At 44.8% G+C, this 17214-nt stretch overlaps 1 long non-coding RNA gene across 2 annotated transcripts; it reads left to right on the top strand.

The window, feature by feature from the left end:
* The first annotated feature begins 312 nt into the window (after window positions 1-312).
* On the top strand, window positions 313-13143 carry LOC114066792. Of its 2 annotated transcripts, XR_003573243.1 has the most exons (4): window positions 313-371; window positions 9945-10092; window positions 10925-11221; window positions 12247-13143. It is a non-coding gene; the product is annotated as an uncharacterized LOC114066792 (long non-coding RNA). The 2 variants fall into 2 exon arrangements; XR_003573242.1 differs by lacking the exon at window positions 313-371 and having other exon boundaries at window positions 8162-10092.
* The last annotated feature ends 4071 nt before the right edge of the window (window positions 13144-17214 follow it).

Genomic DNA, 17214 nt, shown 5'->3' with positions numbered 1-17214 from the left:
CTGTACCTAGCAGGAATAACCCTGCCTTGCTGTGTCTTATCTAATCACACTTGTAGGGGAGCTGCTGTTCGTCCAAACAAAGCGTATTTTTGACTTCTAAATCAGCACCCTGAGAATCTGGAGGGCCTTTTTTTTGTTGTCGTTGTTGTCGTCGTTTTTTTGAAGTAGAAACCCCTGGCATTGTGCCTGGTGGGTAGGATTCAGCATTTTTGACTGCATGCATCCAGGTTGAGGTAGTAGGTTGTATAGTTTAGAATTACACCAAGGGAGATAACTGTACAACCTCCTAGCTTTCCTTGGGTCTTGCACACAACGGCGTGAGGAGCGACCGTAATTCCTCAGCTCTGGACACGTGGACCAGCAAAGAGCAGGTAAGACGAGCTGGAAACTCCTTTTGTTCTCTTCTGCCTCTCTAGAACTCCAGAAACGTTGGTTCTCTCGGCGTTTTTTCACTTGTTGGTGCAGCATTATTGAGTTTTTAGCAAACCCAGCGGACTGGTAATGCCTGTGTGACTTTATTAGCCTGCCAGCAGCACATTTGTAACATTCCCAGAAACTTATTGGTGTTATTGCCTCCATGGTCAGCAGTCAGGAGTCTCCAAAGGTAAAAACATCCTGTGTTGTATCTGTTTCCTTTCTCATTAGTCTCTGGCTCAGTTAGTTCTACACTGGGAGTTAAACCCTGTGGTGCTGCTGCTCTTGGATAAAGGGTTTCTGTGGAAGCACCTAAATCTACACAGCCCTCAGCAGAGCTGTTCTTAGGAATAGCCACAAGTGATCCCACTCAGCTCAGATGGTGATTCCTGAGGGTTTTTCCCCTAGGTTTGCACAGTTATGTCGGGTGTTTCAAAGGCTGATGCTTCTGGCTGCATCCAGTACGGGTGGTTTGCTCCTCCCTCCCAGCAGTTCAGATTCAGGAGCTGTGGGACCACCCCAAATGTTGTGGAGAAGCTGTGGGACAAAAGACCCCCCCCTCCCCCGTCTAAAACGCAGGGAATGTACCACAGGTGCCTAACTGCTGTTGAAATCTGTGCTTTTATTTTGCCTTAAATATTTGTGACCTTAAAAAAAAAAAAAAAAAAAAAAACTCAGAAACTCTGGGGTTTGTCTCAGAAAAGTTGGAACACAAAAGTGAACATCTTAATGTTGGGAGTGTTCAGGGTTCAGGTCCCTTGGCAGCCTGAAGGTGGTGGCCATAAGACCTGGTCAGGGTCCAGAACCTGAACTTAGATCCTTTGACTCCGTATATGACTAATTCTGGCAAGAGTTTTTTGAGTTCCCAGAAATAAGAGGCACTGTCTGCTAGCGGGTAAGCTTTCTAATTTAGTGAATAGAAGTAAAGAGTTTGTCACTGGCTGAATTTCATTAGGCTAACCTGAAAGTGTGAGCATGATAATGGTATTTCAAGGTATCTAAGTAACCCAGAAAAATGTTATGGGGTTTGTTTCTTTTTTTTTTTTTTTTTTTTTTCCTGGTAAAATGGCACTTAAAAACTTGAATATCTGCAAATCCTTGTTTACTGAATGCAAAGAGAAGCTGGAGGGTTCTCGAGCCTTACACAGTGCTCACTTATTATCCAAAGAGCGGATTAGTGGGATTTTATTTCATCTTGTTTTCAAAGAGGTTATAGATGTCACTGCCACGGTTTATAACTCTGCAGTTCCTTAGGATGAGGAAAGTTTTCTGGGCTAACACAACCCTGCTTCTGTGTTTCATGCATTAAAGAGGGGCAGGTAGTTAAAAACAAGGAATCTTTCTGGCATGTTTTAGGCAGTACCTTATTTCCTGCCCTCCCCATAAATCTTTTTGCAGATGGAAGTGCAAATTTTCAGCTGTAAATCCACAAGCTGCATTGACTCCCATCCAGTGCAGAGCTGTTCCATAAGGGTTGGTTTTGTTATCCTGCTTGGTGCTTCTCTGGGAGCACCTTTGTGAAGGAGTGGTGATAATCCCAAATAAGAACAGCCTCTTCTTGTTTTGGTGGGAGCATTTTAGATTTGCTTCACACAGTTATAAAGGTTCAAAAATAGTGGTTATTTGTACTCATGCAGGTTCGTGGCTGTTAAACATGACTTTATGCTAAGCGTGTTAATGGTACGATATGTAAATTAAACGCTCCATCTTGCCCCAAAGAACAATAATTAAAGAGGAGAATGGTCAGTGGGAAACATAATTCAATGTGCATATTTTTCTTCTGAACAAAATAGCATTCCAGCTCTCCCCCTGATGAGAGGAATGTATTGTCAATTAATTAGACTTCCATCATATGTCCTCGGATGCCCTTCTATCATATGCCTTCCATATGTCCTTATGTCATATGCCTTCCATATGCCCTCTGTGTAATTAAGCTCCTATCATATGGCTTCTATCATATGCCATTTAAGTAGATTTCCAGGAGAATGTGGCAGTGTTACAGTTATGGACCTTTTGCAACGAGTAAAGGAACAACTCACGAGCTGTAAATTAGAAGAGGAGGAAGCAAAAGGAAGGTGGCTCGCCCCGAACGGTGTCTTTAATTGCCGGTTTTGTTTCTCTCAGCTTGAGCAGTGAATGGGAAAAAAAAAGTGTCCTGTTTTCCTTGTTTTCCATTGCTGTGCCATGCCCAGTTTTTATTCGGTCGAACCTGTGAATAGCCAGAGAGATAGCGACTGTTTTTCAGGGAACATTTCCACTGGAATGCGAAAGGCAAAGAGAAACAATTCCCCCTCCCAGGAAAGTGTTTGTCCTGCGATAGCAAAACGTATAAACTTTGGTCTTGTTTTTGTCCCTTAACGTGAAGTGAAGTTTAGAAAGCAGCATGGAGGGGGAGTCAGTGAAAAGGAGATGGTGCAGATCCCTTCAGCACGCAGCCCAGTTCTCCCTCATGGACCAGGGGTGTGGAGGGCACTGTGCTTTCCTTGGCGTGGGGATCGCTTGGGAAATGCTGTTCTGGTGGACAGGCAGAGGCAGTGAGGTGGATTCCAAATTTGCTGTGACTCCTTAAGGATGAAGACAAAAACCAGGCGCTGATGTTTATGTGCACAACAAAGAAAACTGGAGACATCCAAGGAGTGAGGAGGTCTTGGAGTGGTTTCCAAGGCAGGGGCAGATAATGTGCTCGATTGCCTTGTGTAGAGTTGTGTGTCTGTGCATTCTCTCACCCCAACAACTGCTGAGACTGTTTTCTAATCCCAGTCAGATCTGATAGAAGAGCTGAGACTTCCCGGACTATTCTGCTCCATCCAGGAACTCCAGACGTCCCAGCCACGTATCCAGCAGGCAGGAAGGAGGTTGAAAGGACAAGGAGGAGAAGGTAAAATAGTCACAAGTGCCAGTTTACCTGGATGGAATGAGAACAGTTCAGATTCCAGCTGGTTGGTAACCAATGTGTCCCTGAAGATTTTGTATTCCAGCTGTTAGAGAAGGCTAAAACCCACACCATCATGATTTCACTGCTGTTCTGATGTGCTCTGCCTGGATTCAGTTACTACTGACCAAAAAAAAAAAGGCCCTAAGTTTGCTGTGCAGGCATTGTGCTACCCCTTGCTTGTGATGGAGGTGCCTTCCTGAGGGACAGGTGGCAGGTCTTACTTTAATTTTCAACTTTAATCTTTAATTTTCAACTCAGTCCTCATTTAAATCTCACACACACACAAAATACAACCAGTCCATCTGAAAGCTCTGTGTCGTTAGGGAAATTATTTGGGAAAAATTCATGTTGTGGTCCTGCCCCATCGCTGGTTTGCTGGTGCCACAGTTGTAAACTGCAAATTAAAGGAAGCCTTTAAGCCTCTTGTTGTGTACCACTGAAATTGTCTGCCAGGAATTCCTACCAAAGTGTTGTATTCCAAAATACTTTGGTTTGCTGGGCACCAAGAAAATACTTGCAGTACTGCCATTTTGGCAGATTTTCTTTTGCTTCTGTGTTTTCACGTGATTGTGATAACTTGTGGAAGATGAAACTTTCACTGTTAGGGAGATTTTTTTCTTCTATTTTTTTTTTATTATTATTTTTTTTAAACAGTGCCTTCCATCTATTTCCACACCCAGCTGAAACTATGCTGCAACACTTCGAAATCAGGTCCTTGAAGTACAGTCAAATTTGTACGTAGAAGTTTTGTAAGAACTGGGATGAAATGGAGTGGAATGCCAGAATGACTCATTGTTTAATGAATAAGGCCCTAAGTGTTCCATTGGTGCCATTTATAAATCTCGATAAAATGTACAGAATTTGTGTCATAACTGGAATTCCAAGCACAGCAACCTTGGGAGCTAAATTATGATGATGATGGGGTACTGCACAAATTAATATGGATTCTAGCATGCTCCTGCCTGAAAGCTGCTCAGACAGTTAAAAATAAGACAATTTCATTACAGAGATTCACAAATGCTGCTTTTGGAAATTACTGAAGAAGGAAGATGTTTCTGTGTGTGTGAGGGTTAAAAAGCGCAATCTATAAGGGAAGCAGATGTGCTTTCAATTAGCTGGAGGTATCGATTGCAATGCACAGTGCAATTGGAAAATAAAAGTATTAGCTGGTATAGGGCAGCTCAATATTTGGAACTCTTCTGTTGGAAATGAGCAGTCTGAGGCTGGAGCAGAGATCTGATCACACATCTCTCTTTTTGACTTTTTTCCTCCTTGTTCTTGCTTTTCCCATTTTGGAAATTTCCCATGTCAGAAGAAGATCCAAAATGCTTTATTTGGGAACAACACCCTCCCCCCCCAACCCTTTTTTTTTTTCTTCTTTGTTCTTTAAAGAACACAAAACTTCTTGTTGCCCTGACTCCTCTGATGCTCCAGGCAGTCCCACTTGCATATATATTTAGATTTATATATTCAAAATATAAAATGTATTCTCCCCAAGCAAATAATTTGTACATGCTATAGGGTGAAATTAGCCTCTTTGTGCAATGTCATGGCCCTGTTTCTTGGTTAAATAAGTTCAAGAATTAGGTTTCTGGGGCAGATGTGGAAAGAAATTGAAATTCTTCTGTGTTATGTGCAGTGTTTCCTCCTTCCCACCACCTGCACTCGAGACCCCTTGGAAGAGTCCTGTTGAGGAGCAGTGTGGGTGTAGTCTATAATTTCTGTTTTCCTCCTGTGTTCTCATAGAATCCTAGAGTGGTTTGGCTTGGAAGGGACTTTGAAGATCATCTGGAAGGTTCCCAAGTGCAGGCAGCCTCGTGTTGGGGTTCAGGGCTCTCCTTTGGGTCAGCAACGAGAGATTTGCATCAGCTTTGACTGCCAGTTTTCCCTCCTCTGAGGACAAGCCTGTGATTTCCCTCATCTTGTCCTTGTCACAGGTGTGACACACACGGCTCACAGGTTTCATTATGGCTTTCATAATGTATTAACCAAATGTCAGGCTCCAGTCATTTATAATTAACGGCGATGCATTAACGTCGTGCCCAGTGGTTGCAGAGTGAGAGTGTTTCTGTGAATGGGGCATTTTTTTTTTTAATTCATGCAACTGTTGATGTCCAGAACAGCCACAACCAGGCAGGTGAATGGTCAGGAAAGACAGATTTATTCTTTTTATTTTGTTTACTTCTTGACTTCTTGGTGGGTAACTGGACCTTGTTAATCCTCAGTCGAGTGGAGATCTAACTCAAGCCACAAATGGAAGTTTTTATGAACGTTTAAGGTCTTGCTCCTGTTATAAAATTGGAGTTGATAAACCCCTGCTCCACACTAATGTGAAAATCCCCTGAGCACTGTCTGGTTTTTTGGGGCCCAAAGACAGTAGGACACAAGAGCACAGGAGCTGTTCCACCCAATCTGAGAAGACAAAAGAGTGGCTCAAAAAAGTGCCAGCAAAAAAAGGTTCCAAAGCAGGGAGAAATCTGAAAGTGCTGCAGTGAACTGTTCCCCTTGGAAAGGGAAACCAAATGGATGTTACAATGAAAAGGAAGACTGAGAATCTCCCAGTCTCACAAAGTGAATGCAAGGAGACGTGTAGCGAAATTAAACGGTGACAAATGGAAAATGTTTTACAAAGCAATTCTTTCCCACCAGTATTTAATTAGAAAAGGAGCCTAATTGCTTTTAGAAGTTAATGGGGAGTTTGCAAGTCTAGAGCAGATTAGATACTTATGGTTTTAATAACCATCCATAGAATTGTGGTAATTCATTATGAAAACTTGAGAGCCAAGTTTAGACTTTCTGTTTCAAGGTTTAGGATGAAGTGCAGCAGTTCAAGCCCAGGGAAAGACCAGTGGGAAGGACAGCTCTTGCCTGATCCAAGCTGCTAATACTTGTCACTATTAGAGGAGGTATGTTGGAGAAGTCTGGATTCTGGCCCAGTCTATATATGTCCCCTGCACAGGATTAAGCACATAGTTTGCCACTGGCAGATAAAAGGGAAGGGTTGATAGATGTTTGTCCTTCACTTGGGTTCATATATTGAATAACTGCAGTGCTGCAGTATTAATAATAATTATTCAAATGCATGGACCATTGAATAACTCCTTTCCAGTGGGAAAGGATTGAATGTCCCCTGTCCAGAAAGGAAAGCAGAGGAAGGTGAGTGATTTACCCAAGGCCAGGCAGTGTATTATTGGAGGGCTGGGTACAAAAGCCAGGTCAGTTGGATTGAGATCTGCATCTAAACATATGCTGTGACCTTTTCCCTCCCCATTAAATACATTTCCTGGAACCCTGGTATTGCCAGGAGTAATAAAAGTTCCAGAAGCAGCAAGGGGGGGGTCACACCTGGCTCTGCCTTCACACCCCCTTTGCAGTGTGAGGTTAGAGCTGAGCTTCGCTCCCAGATGATCCTGTGCTTGGTGCTGAATTTGGGGTCACTGCAGCCCCTGCAGAGTGTAGGCAGGCCCTTTGTATTCCTTGGCTTAAGTGAGATTTAAGGAATTGCTGCAAACAGCAGGTCAAACCCATTCTGGGATTAATGGCACTGGTGTGGGTTTATTGAAAAGTTTGTTTTTCTTGTGTTTGAAGTGGCCTCTCATCTCCTCTGACAACAAATAGCAGTTGTGGCATCAGAGAGTGGTTTGCAATAGTGGTGTTTGCAGCCTGTCGGATGCCACAGTTTCCTCTTGGCTTCCCATTTCCTTTCATAAAGGAGGTTGTTGGATTTGGAGGATGGGATTTGAAAGAAAGAATGAGGAAGAGGAGGAAAAACAGGAAGGAAATGGGAAGGGAAGAAGGCAAGACTCGATTGCTCTCTGCTACAAATCTTGTGGTTTGAGTTGACTTTAGAAACTACCCTTCCAATGGCTTTTGAAATGTGAAAGAAGAACTTATTTTAGAAGAGCCCTAAGATAGTTCAGTCACGTGCTTCCCCTCATTTGAATGTGGGAATAATTAGTGAATGAGAAGTCAAACTAGTGGAGGTGTTAGTGGACAAAATACAATCAGTGTCCACTACTTGCTGTGTTGGTAATGATGTAGTTGGACTGTGAATCAGGTCTGTTTTTATTTTTTTTATTTTTAGGAATATATAATATAATAATATATGGCTTATGGGGTGTGATATTATAAATATCATACTTATAATTCCCTACTTATGTTAATATTTAGTTTGTTACAGCATCTAATAAATCCTCAAGGGCCAGGTGCTGGTGGCTGCATTTCATAAAGGGACTGCTTGGGATTTTGCACCATAGTTAAAGAACTGCAGTCCCTTCCTTCCTCAACAGAAGGAGCATATCCACACTCTGCTGGGGGAATTGCTGCTGTGAGAGGTTTTGTGATGCTCTGTTTTGTTTATATTCCCAATAGAGAGGCAATTTTTAGCTGTGAAATACCTGTCCACAATCTCATTCTACTCTGAGTCTCAGTGAGAGAATCTTGTCTTCTGGTGATCTGCAGGTGACAGACGTGCTCCAGGCAGTGGGACTCAAGCCTGTCTTTAACTGCACTGCTCAGGCAGTGCCTCGAGACCCCAAAATGGTGAATTCTGGTGTAACTTCACATTTTTGTTTGCTGCTTGTGTGACAGGTCTGAAACCTCAGTGGTGATTCTGGAGAATCCGGAATAGTTTGGGTTGGAAGGGACCTTAAAGCTCATCCAGTTCCACCCCCTGCCATGGGCAGGGACACCTTCCACCAGCCCAGGTTGCTCCAACATCCAACCTGGCCTTGGGCACTCCCAGCCAAGAATTCCTTCCCAATATCCCAATCTAAACCTCCCCCCTGTCAATTTGAAGCCATTGCTGGAGCAACAACAAGGGCAAAACGAGTCTCTCCTTTGCCTGGGTGTCCAAGGGAGGTTTAGAAGCTCCAGGAAGGGCGGAATTCACTTGGGAATCTCCAGGTTTTGTGAGGCAGCTCCCTCCCTGCCTCGTGCCACACTGCATCACATCTGAACGAGGGTTTTGCATTATATATTAGCACAGATCTGTCCTCAGTTACCCTACTCCGGGAGAAGACCATTTTTAAATCTTTAATAGGGCATTAGAGCAATTTGCCTGTGATTTAGTTTTAAGTGGGCAAGGAGAGTGGTGACAAACGAAGCCGGGAGGCCCTGGAATTCTTTGAATATTCCATGTTTTCCTGGAACTGTTGGGAAGAGGCTGCCAGAAAGGTCTTGGCAGGTCTTCTAGGTGGCTGGCCAAGTCTGAAGCAAACGTGGATGGTTAACAGGCTAAATGCAGCTCTGGTTCCAAGTCCCTACGTATATAACATACGTTTTTATTTAAGAAATCCCACCACATGGAGGAGCAAATGTAGTGCTAATATATATATATATATCTTCCTGAAAGAAAACAGCAAAGGGGAAAAAACCCTGTCATCTCGTAACAATAAAATGAAGGATCTTTTTTGCCCTTGCTTTTTTAGGGACTTGGGTTGTCGGTTGAAGGAGAGAAGTGGTAGGAAATGAAATCAGGAGACAGGCAGTGGCTTTCCCACGAGGGCCCCACATTAATCAGGAATGGCTTATGGAGCAATAGTTGGTGTCTGAGGAAAGAGGCAGAAGTTGTTCGAAGAATGGATTTCCGTTGCTAGATTGACTTTTTTTTGTTGTTGCCATGCAAGTAATTAAAAATGGCAATTAAGCAGGAAAAGTGATCAGATGGTCACTCGGGACCTGCTGCTGCAGTTGGGTCCGTGTGGACAATCAGTTCAAGAGGGAAACAGGAGGGACCACCTGTGTGGGTCAGATAATGAGAATTAGGGGCTGTTACTGAATCATCCCCAAGTGTAGGTCGGGATGGGAGGGGTTTCTCTGTGCACCAGGGTTGGGATCATGGTTCTGTTTGGTCCCAGGGATTTGGTGTTTGCTCTGGTGGCTGCTGGAAGTTGCTCCTGGGAAACACGAGGTGGGATTTCGTAGAGACACCAAGCAGGTGAATTAGCTTTGCCACTTTAATATTGTCTCCACTGCGAGGGATCCTGGTTTGTGTACAGCTCCTGGGGCTTGTCCTGTTTTATTATTAATGGGGCAAAGCCTCTACCCTCAGAGTGAAACAATTTATTTTTCTTTATTAAACCATTGGTGCAGACCCTGAAGTTGTGCCCTGGACTCCCTGTGGGGTCTTGGATGAGTCACTTATTTTTCTTCAATTTTATTCCCTGCCTATAAAGTAGAGGTCCTTGTTCCTCATAAGGAGTGTTGCAAAGAGAGAGGAACTGGTCATGTGTGAGTTGCTGAGAGTCAGTCATGTTGGAATTGCAAGTGAAGGAATATTTCTGATGGGCTACCTTTGTGCTGACAGCCATTCATTGGTTCCACAGAGTTAAAGCTGACCATGGCTATAATCTAACAGCATTTTTATAAGTAGAGTCAACTTGAAAAGGTTATCATTACGCTTGAAAAATCCTAAAGAATGTTATTTATTATCATAGCAAGTTAGGTAACCTGTTAGAGTTTTATATTATCACAGTAAGTTAAGCAACCTGTTCATGTTATTTACTATCACAGTAAGTACGATATTTGGGTTTTACTGTTTGCTTTCACCTCTTCCTCTCTCATGAAAGTGTTCTGCTGTCTTTTTGCATTATAGAAAGCAGTGTCTCTGGGTTTAGGGTGCAGCAGAGCCTGCAGTGCAGCGTTAAGTGATGCAGAAGTGTGGATGGCACCGGGAGCTGCTGCGCCTGCTCCTGCTGCTATTTCTGGCAGGCGGGGACCGAGCGGCGTCTGATGGGCCAAATGTGAGTCCTCAGAGGCTGCTGTGTCTTCCTCTCCTCCTGACACTCATTCTGTCTGTCACATCCCCCTTGATAACGTGGCTCTCTGGTTTTTTAAGCTGCTCTCAGCACCAGGGGAGCAGCTGAAGAGGAGTTGCCGTGCTGGTTTCCCAGGGCTCGGCTTGAGGTGCCCGGGACTGGTATTTCTTTGACAGCAACGCCTGAATGTCTTGGCATCCTGGAGTCACCCTGCGAGGAGAGGCTCCCTGTCCCCAGTCTGAGTGCATAAGGCAGGCAGGAGGGGGAGCAGAGATGGAGAGACCTGCCCAAGCCACGGAGCACGTGGAGCAGGGAACAGGGCAGGGCTGTTGGATCCTCCCCACTGTCAGCACGGCTGATCTGGGATTCCTCTGCCTGGTTCTGAGCCAGCTCCTGCCTCTCCCTGGGCAGGGAACAGTGCATTGCACCCACCAGCCAGCTGGAGGAAATATTTTGGTGTCCTACCTTTGCAGTGCCTGAGACATGTATTTATTTAATGCGAAAAATAAGCCTTCATATGCTCTTTTTTTTTTTTTAAATTGTGTCAACTGTAGTACTAGAAAACCTAGGAAACATATCTTTGTTTCATCTTTTAAATAATTCCACCCTCTCTTTAAAAAGAAGTAAGTGGTGGTGAGAAGGGTGAAGTCTGACAAGAGGTCAGGGGATGTTTAGGAATTAGTGTGCTTTGAGGTTCTTCAGGTCCCTGCAGTCTCTCAGGGCTCTTTACAAACATTAATTAAGGCTCAGAGTCCCAACTCCTTTCTGAGGTGCAACAGTTATGTTATCAATTTGTGTTGTTTTTTTTTTTCTGTAGGGAAGAACTGAAAAAAGTCCACAGTGAATTCCTGGAGGAGATGGGAAAAGATCTGTGGACTGCAGGCCCTCAATCTCTGAATTACAATCTCTCCTTTACAGGTGACCCCAGCACTCCTTTCCTATTGAAATACAATTCATTCTAGCTCTGCTTTTAGTCTCATGGATATCTAACTTTAATTTAATTTTCTACTTTTCCTGCCTGCTCAGATTCCCAAAATGTCCCTGACCTTTCTGCATGTTTCTGAAGTTGAATTTGGGTTCAGCAGTTTAGGCTCTCATTGAACAGCCTCAACAGGTATTATTTTCATTGGCTTTTTCAGAAAAAAATAAAAAAAAACCAAAAAAGAAAGAGTTCATTGAGAGACACCATATTTTTCATGCAATGATTCTGTTGATATTTCAAGTGAAGTTTAAAAAGCCATTAAATGTTGACCAGACAATTTTTTTTTTTTTTGTAGCAGCCTTTTAGGTTAATGCGTTCATATAACTCCATGTCTTAGTCACTGATATATTTCAAAACATCAGACCTTAAGAAATTATGTCACCAAAACAGGTTAGATTTATCTGAAATTAGAGTGAGGTTCTTGAGGCTTTCATTATGCTCTTCATGAATCTTCTTTGAAACTTTGGGTGGACCTGAAACCCTGAGAAATATGAGAGTTTTCGGGTGCTTTCCGTGAGATGGGATTGGAAAATCATGCAGGAGGAGATGTAGTGCTTTTCTGCATGACTTCCTGCACATAACTTGGGAGTTTCACCTTGAGTTTTAGTTTGGTTCAATCCACTGTGTTTAGGAGAACTCAGGGATCAGGGCAGATTGGTGACTCCCTGCAGACAAAACACACATAACTCTGGGTACAGTGTTCCCAGGCTTGTTCTTTGATATGGGGTGAATTAATCTGTGTAACCTTTCTTTTCAAATTCCTCTGTGATATTGGCTGAGTTGAACTTCTCCCCTTTCCCTGAACTTGGATTTCAGTGAGGGTCCCAAGTGGTGCAGTGTCCCAGGGCCTTTCCCAGGAGGGGAACAGCACTGCCTGTTTGCTTTTTAGCTTGGAAATCAGTTCTTTTATGGCTTTTTCACTTTATTATTTTCAACTGTTCTCCATTATCCAGGGACTGATAGAGTTGGAGCTCAAAGAGAACCTGTTTTCAGAACTGGGGAATGGGGAGAAAATACAACCACCCCCCTTTAAGCTGTGTTGTTGTCAGGGTAGCGTTGGGTTTGGAGGTGAAAGCTGGTGGGTGAGTCAGGATAAAAGGAATTGTTGGTGGTGAAATGGAATTCAACCACACTCCATCCTCTCTGTTGACTGACAGGGCGTCAGGAGGGGATGACAAAAGCAGTCTGGACACAGCAGCTCTGCCAAGGACCTCGATCACTCCCAGGGCACGGTGAGCATTGTTGTGGGGCTTCTGTGTTATGGGCAAGCAAGGTAAGAAGTGATTTTATCACTAACTTGATGTGGAACTGGCCAGGGGTCTAAAAAACAGCAAGGTTCAAATTTTGGTTGTCAGGCTCCTCGCTTTGTGGAGTGATGTTCTGGAAATATCCCAGTCGTGACACTTTTGCCCAGTTTTGCTGTCCTTGGATGTGCCCCCACACTGTGAATTTGCACCATTCCTCACATCATTAGAATCCTTCACTTGTGCTTTTTAGTCCCCTGAAGGCATTTTTATTAATTTGTAAACTATTCTCATGTATTCTGCCCCTATAGCTGAGCTGTCTTATTTTAAAGATATTTCTGAAGTAATCTCTGTACAGTTTGCCTAGAGTGAAGTTATTGACTTGTCTCAAAAAGGCCTTAAGGTTTTATAGTTAATGCTTAAGTCCCTAAAGCTTCCTCCCTGGCTGAACATTCCTTCTCCTATGAATTGCTAATTCCAATTGATCTGAGGAAAAAAAAAAAATAGTAATAGTTTGTATTTTCTCTGCTTTCTGCTCTAACTGCTCACCTACCAAGGTCTCTTCTTGCTTTGATCCCTTCTCTGTGATTAAATCCATTCTTCCTTTCTGTTTTCCAGCTTCTCTCTGCAAACTTGCTCTCACTGCACTTCTACGAGAACTTCTCCTGCAAACCAGGTCCCTGAGAGGATCAGTGAGGGGGAGACCAATTTATTTATATTTATTTATAAACGAGCTGCAGAGACTTGGCCCCTTTTTAAACATAAGAACAATTTTCGGGCCTCTTTCAGTTGTGGTTATTTCACTCAAAAAAAAACCCCAAAAAAACCCAAACCCAACCCAACCACAGAACAATAGAGAAATATGAGGAGTTGTGGAAACCCCTAAAACTTTCTCTGTTTAGATTTCAAATTCCTGGTGGTCACAGGGCCAGGTGATGCTGCCAGTTGTGTTTTCCTCTGGAGTGCCTGGCTTGGGTGATCCCAAAGTACCAGGCTGAGTTAATTGCTGTGATCAAACTAGAATGACACCTCTGGTTTGGGTTGGTTTTTTTTTTTTTTTTGTGCCAGCCTGGAGGCCCTTAAGGTTTTGGAATTTGAGCCTTTGAAAAACAAGGTTACTGGACTCTAGTAAATGAAGTGTCAGGATGTCAGTGATGATTCATAAAAGCAATTAAAAAAGGAAAGTGCTTTTCCTCTGAGTGTAATGGCTTGAAGATGCCCTAAAGTGAGTGTGTGCTGCTGTTTCCAGCAAAACACTTCTTATCCTGTGGTTCTGCTGATCTAAACCAAATTTTTTTTCACGCAGTCACAGAACAGTCGGGGTTGGAAGGGACCTCTGGGGTCACTCAGTCCAACCCCCCTGCCCAGGCGGGGTCACCTGGAGCAGGTGACACAGGGACGTGGGGTTGGGATGTCTCCAGAGATGGAGACTCCACACCCTCCCTGGGCAGCTGTTCCAGTGCTCTGCCACCCTAAATTCTTCCCCATGTTGGGATGGAACTTGCTGTGTTTTACTTTGTGGCCACTGCTCCTCGTCCCATTGCTGGGCACCCCCCAAAAGAGTCTGGCACCACCCTCTTGGCACCCACCTTGGAGGTATTTGTATGTACTTGACAGCTGAATCTTTCTTATTTGGTTTATATTTCAGTGTAGTTCACATTTCTTCCTTCTTAAATTTGAGGGGAAAAAATCAGCTGAGGATGTAATATTTTCCATGGGAGAAATGGGGTTGTTGCAACATAAACGTTGGAGACGACAGAGGATTGAAATTCATCAAATATGATTTTCTTTTCCCCCCTCAGTGCTACTCTCTGGCATTTCTGAGCTGCCCCAAACAACAAGACACCTCATTTGTACAGCTTTAAATTGCTTTTCGATGAGCAGGAGTGAACTCTGCTAAGACATGATTAAGGTTATTGTTGTGCACAAAGATCCATCAGCGTGGCCACGTTACCTGTGCAAGAAGCAGACCCCGAGCCAGGGCCCAGCAAGCTTTTCAAGCCATCCCAACCAACCTGTTACCCATCAGGGATGGTTATTAGGCTGTTCTAGAGCAGGCACTTCCAGTCTTGCTTCCTTCTCCCAGTGGATGCCTCTTGCTTCTCTTGAAAATATTGAAGTTCCATTTGCTTTGCCCTCACATCCTGCCCTTGGTCATCCCTTGCATACAATGCTAAGGGAAGCAAAATAGTTTACTGATTTATCATGGATCATTAGATGGAGTAACTGTTCTTAAAACACCCCCAGTATGGATACAATAATTAGGGATGTGCTTTTGTTCACACTGCCAGCCTCTACCCTCTTGTACAGTACCCTTGGGTACTAAATAATTACCCACTTTGTGTGGTTATCTAGCTCACTAATTACCCACAAAAATTGGGGTCAGGTGTTAACTGCTTGAAATAAGTATCCTCCGAAGGCTTGGTTAAATTGCATAAAGAAATTATGTGTTTGCTACAAAACTTTCAAAAAACAAAACAAAAAAAAAATTAAACTTTTTTTTTTTGGAGGAAGATAAGGGAAGTGGAAGGAGATAATGGATGCAAAATGTTCTGTGTGATGGCAGAATCTTGCTGGGATGGTGAGGGAATCTAAAGGCAGTGAAAGGATGTTGGCAGATACAGCCTCTAATCCAGTCTACTTTTCCCAAAGATTAGATCCTTCAGTACACAGGGTTGGATTCTTCCCCAATCTAGGCTGATGCCAATCAGGATTATGCTGGTATAAATAAGAAAATTTGTATCTGTGGATTCCCAGACTGACTTTGCTGCATAATCCCACCTCTTCCATCACCCGGGGACTTCTGCATTGCACCCAATAATTTAATTATGTATTATATATTTATTTCCATATGTTTATTTTAGCTGTGTGCATGCAGAATTTTATTCTGAGGCTGCTGCTCATAAAATGCAGTTTGCTTGGAGCAATAATTTGATTCCTGTGCTCAGGGAGTTACCCCAGTGAGTCAAAGATTTCTAGATAGCCCCACCCTCCCCAACTTCCCGAACACTTACACTGCAGCCACTTTCCCTTTGCCAGCCCCACACAAGATGTCTAACTAGCCAAAATCCCAAGAGGCAATCCCAGTGTCCTGCCTCCCCTGTTTCAGCCCCAGAAAACTGGGAAATAAAGCCACAGAAGCCCTAAAGCCCTTGGAATACCCGGCACGTGTAGCAGAGGGATGTTTAATAGCCCGTCTTCCTAACCTGGTTTCTTGCATCGGTGCTCTCTGTCTTCAGTACAAAGGGAACAGATTTCAGTGGGAGCTGAGAAGGTGTCTCTAAAAATCCCTTGGACCCATCCCAGGGTCTCTGGATGCCCGGATACCTTTAATTCCTCAGCGTCTCTGCAGTGCACAGCCTAACAAAGAGGCTGCCTTTATTTATTGCTGGATTTTGTGGTAGGTGCTTCACAGCCAGAAGCACCTTCTGTTCCTAACAAGCACCTTTTGGAGCCTGTGTGGATTCAGGTATTAGAAATCACCAGCCTGAATGCTTGGGCAGACTGGGGGTGGGGGGTGGGGTGGGTGTCTCAGGAAGGGCCCCCAGGACGAGGTGTGTGATCTCCCTCGGGGGTACCTGCGCCCCGCATTATGTGTGGAGCATCCCTGGGAAACGCAGGGATCAGCCTCCTAAAGCACAATGCAGATTTAGTCGTCATCTTTGTCTCTCCCCCCCCGCAGCCCCCTCCCTCCCTGCTCTGCTCCCCGCTGATGTTAACTGTCTGTATTATTATTTATTGTTATCAGGGGATTTGGTTTGATCAATGAAGTGTATATGCGTCTGACGGACATTCGGGGAGGAAATGCTTGGAGAATGAGTAACATGTCTGCAGTGGAGGGTGTGTGTGAGGGAGAGAGGGAGAGAGCGAGCATCGGTACTAGAAACATTGACTGATGAGTTCATTTTAAAATCCAAGGGCATATAGCTGGTAAATTAGCACATATTGCAAATATAGTCTGGTGCGAGAGGCAGCGGTGCTGCCATTGAGCGGAGGGGTGGGTGTGGAGGGGAAGGAAAGGGGTGGGGGGGGTCGAGGAGAGGAGATTGTCAGCTCTAAAGTCATCACGGGCATGAGCCAGGCAGTCTGCCCTGCCTCACTGCAGACGTGGGGCGTGCGATTTCCACGGGCGGCTGCGGCGTGGCGGAGCGGGGGAAGGGGGGGGGGGGGGGGGGCGGGGGGCACCCGGGAGAGCAGCAGCGCTGGATTTTATTGTTTTAAAATCCAGAGCCAGCCGGAGGGATGCAAGGCGAAGGGCTGCAGCCCCTCCGCTTCCCCCTCTCCTTTCCCCTTCCAGCCCCCCGGCTCCCCCTTAGGAAGGCGGCGTGGGGCGGGAGCGGCTGCCCGGAGGGTCCCGGGGCTGGTACCCGGCGGGGATGCGGCGGGGACGGGGATGCGCCGGCGGGTTTCTCCCGGGAGTTTAAGAGATTATTGGGGAGGGGTGACCGGGAATGGTGTGTGTGAGAGTGTGTGTGTGTATGTGTGTGTGCGGGGCTGGCGGCGGGGGGAGCCGGGTCCTTATTCTGTTAAAGATTTAAGTAGGCATGCAAGGAATCTCTAGGATAGTTGGCAAAGGGCGAGGGTGGGGAGGCGGGGGGGAAGGATCCAAAAGAGTCTGTAACCAGACACTGAAGCTTTCCAGGAGTGAGAGTGTGTGAGAGAGACGGAGACAGAGCGAGAGGAAGAGAGGGGGCAGTGTGGTCTAGTACATTTTCATCTGGTCGTTGATTTGAGCCTGATGCTTGCTGTCCCTCAACAGCCTCCCTTGCCTGGATTTTTTCTTTCCCCCTCTCCTCTCCTTTCCCTTCTACTTCATCGAAGCCTAGGGGAGCCAGGAAAGATTAAATGTGCTTTCGAAAAGGCAGCCACTTCATGCAGCTA

The sequence above is a fragment of the Empidonax traillii genome, unplaced genomic scaffold, assembly GCF_003031625.1.
Source record: "Empidonax traillii isolate 1590-97213 ecotype Southwest subspecies unplaced genomic scaffold, ASM303162v1 scaffold812:size654646, whole genome shotgun sequence".
Classification (NCBI taxonomy): Eukaryota; Metazoa; Chordata; class Aves; order Passeriformes; family Tyrannidae; genus Empidonax; species Empidonax traillii.
This window is presented reverse-complemented; position numbering and strand designations above follow the sequence as displayed.